The sequence below is a fragment of the Apostichopus japonicus genome, chromosome 6 (genome assembly GCF_037975245.1).
Source record: "Apostichopus japonicus isolate 1M-3 chromosome 6, ASM3797524v1, whole genome shotgun sequence".
NCBI lineage: Eukaryota > Metazoa > Echinodermata > Holothuroidea > Aspidochirotida > Stichopodidae > Apostichopus > Apostichopus japonicus.
The window spans coordinates 7,217,102-7,221,980 of NC_092566.1; the positions used below are offsets into that span (position 1 = coordinate 7,217,102).

Genomic DNA, 4,879 nt, shown 5'->3' on the forward strand with positions numbered 1-4,879 from the left:
CCTCCCCTCCAGCCATTAACATTAAGCAGCGGCGTCACTGGTGCCAGAGGGAGGAGAGGGAAAGAAGGCGCGGGCTCCGCACGTTAGGGAACCCGAGCCTATACATAACCAGGCCCGTCGGAAGGTATTTGAAAGTGGTACGGTATTTTTGTTGACCGGTTCGATTTACTATCTAAGCGGAGCGCCACCATCGGTTGGCGCGGAGCGTACAAGAAAATTTTTGAATCTTCTAACCGCCCAGATGGCTGCAAATGGCACTTGCGGGGCAAAATTTGGCCACGATGTTGTACACTTTCCTCCTGCGAACTCAGTATTTTTTCATTTATAACTACATGAACTGAAGAATCCCATCTTTAGTCATGGATGTTCTACCTTCTCGCGCCCATGTCATTACAGCTGCACCGGAAGAGCATATAGCACTTTAAACTTACAAAGTGTATGCAGGGCGGTATAGCTACTAGCTAGGGTCTTATAGTAGGGGTATGAATGGTAGAAATTCCGACGGGCTGGAGGTCTTTTCCAACTTAGTGGCGGGACGGCCGCACCGTCGTTACGCCAGTAAAAATAAATGAAAGGTTCAGAACTGCCTGTACTGTAATAGCAGGCGCGTATCCAGGATTTTCTAACCCGGGGGGCGCGAATTACTATCTAAGCGGAGCGCCACCATCGGTTGGCGCGGAGCGTACAAGAAAATTTTTGGTTTTGATACCCCCCCCCCAGATCACCGGAAATGGCACTTCTCGGGCTTGAAAATGAGCAACCAGATGTAGACTTTTGCCTGAGAACCAAGTATTTCCCAAAAGTTTTTTTTCCATCCATAACCTTTTTGAAGATTGTCACCAGTCACACATCATGTTCGACCTGATTGCATGTCCTATGGATCATTGCTTTTGTAGGTTATTCTACGTCACGGCCCACAATATCCGAAAGCCCGACTTTTGAAGGTTTTAAGCCCATTACTTGTTGAGAATTTGAAAATTCCCTTTTCTCGTGAATAAAATCACTTGAAAACATAGCCATAATGTTGCAGAAAATTCAATCTATAGACAACCAATATAGAAAAACCTCCTTGAACCCCTAACAGACAGGTGAAAATTGAACGAGTAGAGGAAAGTATGATGAAGAATGTTGGTGAGGAAATTTTGGAAAATTCCGACACAGTTAATTTATTGGTGTATAAATATTGCAACCTCTTATAATGGCTTTTACAAAACTTGGTTGAAGGAAGAGAAAAATAGCAGATATTTCCGATATCAGGTTTATCGAAACCGAAGACTACACACATAGGCGTAGGTCCCGTAGGAGGCGGGGGCTGCAGCCCCCCCCCCCAATTGTTTTCCCATTTTTTTCGGGCACCTACTGAAAGAAAAATAAATAGCAATGAATAGCTTAAAATGATCTCCTTGGTAATTGAAATAAAGTTGTAAGCTTGGCCGACATTACCTTTGTAAAAGAGAGTTTTGACATAAATGGATCTGTATGGTTTTTCTCCATCTACATAAGACATTTGGTTGTTTACATTAGCATCATCCGGCGGTATACTGTGCAACTTTGACGGACCGTGCGGTACACGATGCCATTTGATGTAATGACCGATCTTGCCTATATGATATTGGCATCGACATGTCTAATGCGCGCTTTGCGCGCGAAAATTTTACCTTTTTTTTCGGGCAAGTCATTACAGCCCCCAAATCCAATCTGGCTCCTACGCCTTTAACTACACACATTGACAGTTTTTGAGGCTGTTCATCGTGGAACATGCATTTCAATGCTCATTGATATGATGTTATATCTGCTCTTTGCTTTACAAATTCGAACAGGCGTGTAGCGAGTAATTGCCAAGGGAGGGCGAAGCCTGTAGGCAAACTATCTAAGCGAAGCGCCACCATGAGTTGGCGCGAAGCGTACAAGAAAAATTTTGGCCGAAAATGCCTCCCAGATCGCTGGAAATGACACTTCCCAGGCCTTGTAAGTTGCATCTAAGCATTGTCTATTTTGAAATTACTAGCGATGTCATAAAGAAAATTTGCTCGGGGGGGCGGTCGCCCCCTTCCCGAAATGCGTTATGTTCCCCGACGACTCGGTCGAGTTCAAGTACATTAGTGAGAGAGGAAAAACGGAACGTCAAAAATGGAGTTGTCGGGGTAAGGGGTAGGGTGAGGCGCACACCCCCTCCGTAATCCTTGATCTGTCACTGGCTACCCTGTGTATATAATAGGGATCTTTCTCTTCCCGAGGTCTTGGCTATCTTCTGCTCCCTCCTTTTCTCCCTTTTCTCTCTTTTTTCTTTTTCTTTTCCCTTCCTTCCTCTCCTCCTTTTCTTTTTTCCCCTCCTTTTCCCTTTTTTCTTCTCTTTTTTTTCTCTCCTCTTTTCCTTACCTGGGGGGCGCGCGCCCCCAACGCCCCCCCCTGGATACGCACCTGAATAGTTACAGTTTATCCGAATTTGATAATTTTGCTAGTTCTTATGAGTGTTACGATTATCTAAAATGATTCCTCAATTAGTCTACCTTCCTTTGAGGTTAGGGCCTCAAAAATGTTTTGTGGGTGAGCAAAGATTTCGCCGAGTGCGGTTAGTCTCTGTGAGGCTTTTGAAATTATGCAATAAACGTTAACAATGATTATTTCGTTACGGCGTTGGTGACAACCAACACCTGGGTGGAATCCTCTCCATACTGCAGTACTTTTTCCAATTTCCAAATTCCAAGCATTGTTCTTTCTGCAGTTGGGGCGCAGAATATAGGATATTACCCGATTGCCTGTAGCAATTCAGTTGTATAGGATGATCTACTGTATCCTTTGTTAGGGTTGAGGATTAGAGTTGTAGGGTCAGCAAATGTGAGCATTTTTCGTATAATTTAGCCCTCTTTCTTCCTGGAATTAATGCTCCTATAAGCTCCCGGTATCACAACGACTACTATACTGAAGAGCATGGGCTCCTGGGCATGGGCGCTGTTAAAAGGAGCACCGGCTATCGGTTAGTGTGCAGCGTTCTACTGCGAACTCAAATCAATGGAAAGTACCAAACACCGAGCGTCGATGGTCTTTGGCACTGGTAAATTCGTTGGCTGCATCAACTAGATTCAATCGATCCGCATAATCTTTGTGTACATGTAAGATCATAAGGTGGTTGAGTCGCTGCTGGGTCATTGTAGACCTTAAGTAACTCTTTACACTCATAGCACTAAATGAGCGTTCACTTACTGCATTTGTCGCAGGCATCACTAAAATTAGTTTGACAAGCGTGCACACTTGTGAGAGGAGCTCACGATTACCGAAACTCAACCCTCGCATGTGGTCAACAACCTCTGGCAAAGTCCACTCTGATTGTTTGGCCGTAGCTTCCATGGTTTCCCCAAGGGTTTCTAGTTGGACTCTGAGCTCGCCCTTACGGAGATCCTCGCCGTAAAAGTCACATACGAATTTTAACAGTTCTTCGTCAACATGTTGTTGGTTACACGTTTTGAGAAGCAGCTGCTGTAGTTTTGAGTAGATTTTGTAACCCTCCTGATCAAATCTATCGCGGATGCAGTTGACAATGGTGTCAACTGCCTCCAGGTATATTCGCCTGAAGTAGTCCTCCACTGATTCTGGAGGCATGATATCCGCGGCCGAACCAGAAACTAATCTGGCTGGCACTTTCCTTTGCGTTGAGTTGCCGGTGTAGCGCAGCGCGGGGACACGCCCTATACATTGTACGTTGCCCTAATTATCCGGACGGTATTTACTGTTACACTGCTCAACTAAGTAAAACATCTCCGGGTTTGACACCTTCTTAGGGAAATGGGGGGAATTCGGGGGTTTGGGGAAATTCGGTGCGACTCGAATCGTAGGCCCCTATCGCCCCAGTTACAACTTGAGATTCGTTGAATAATTCGTGCCGGCTCATCCGGGGCTCATCGCATCATAGGACACAATGATGGTACAGAGGGTCGGCTTTGGTCATGAAGACTCGTGCATTTTATTGATTCGAACTGTATTTTCTAACTCCCTCACCTATTTTCTTCTCCCCCTCTCTCTTTTTTTTTAGCTGAAAAGTGGTACGGTAAATACCGTACCTACCGTAGCGGGTGCGACGGGCCTGTACATAACGGTCCACATAGCACATTAGCGCTCAAAACTGACAGGTTTAATCAATCTCATCTTGCCTGCGCGGTATTGCGACTGCTCGCTTCGCTCGCTGTAAGGGTCCCATCTAGGCTAATCCTTGGTCACAGGGCCCCCATGTTAATCGTCACACCACTGGCATTAAGATATTCACTGATCGTAATGGTTGGGGCTCATACGGTAGCCGAATTACGTTGTTTCAGTGTGCACATCTTGCGGTAGCCTACCTTACAACCGTCACAACAAATTACCGACCCGTCACCCTCACCCGTCAATACTCCACTATTGATCCATTCCAAGTTATATCACACTGGTTAAAATCCATTCCCGCGTCATCGGGCCCAGGAAATGGGCGACAGGGGGTAGCAGACGACAAACTAGGGCAGAAGATGTAAGTAATTCATGGTATGACTTGACTGACAACAGCAAGCCACGCACAACCATTCATCGTAAACAGATAAGAATGTCTCTTTATAATACTAAAAGACATATATTCTACTACCCTATAACCACCCAACCCCATCCAATCCCGCCTCCACTCCATCCCCTCAAACATTGTGATACGCCTCTCTAACCTTCGAATGAAGAAGATTACATCATAGGTACAAACGGGGGAAAAAATGTAAGTGTAATTATCAGAAATGATAAGATATTGCGAGATTCGTATTTGTTTACCAGCGATTTATCAACCATTGTCTACAGTTGATTCCTAAGAAATTTGTTCACAATGTCAATACAGCCCAATATACGTATATAAAGTTGGAGACATTTA

The 4,879-nt window shown here is 45.0% G+C and overlaps 1 long non-coding RNA gene across 1 annotated transcript in view; it reads right to left on the minus strand.

Moving 5' to 3' along the window:
- LOC139968843 (uncharacterized) overlaps positions 1 to 4,879 on the minus strand; it is a 97,546-nt gene that overhangs the window by 59,536 nt on the left and 33,131 nt on the right. The gene's annotated exons all lie outside the window — the stretch shown is intronic.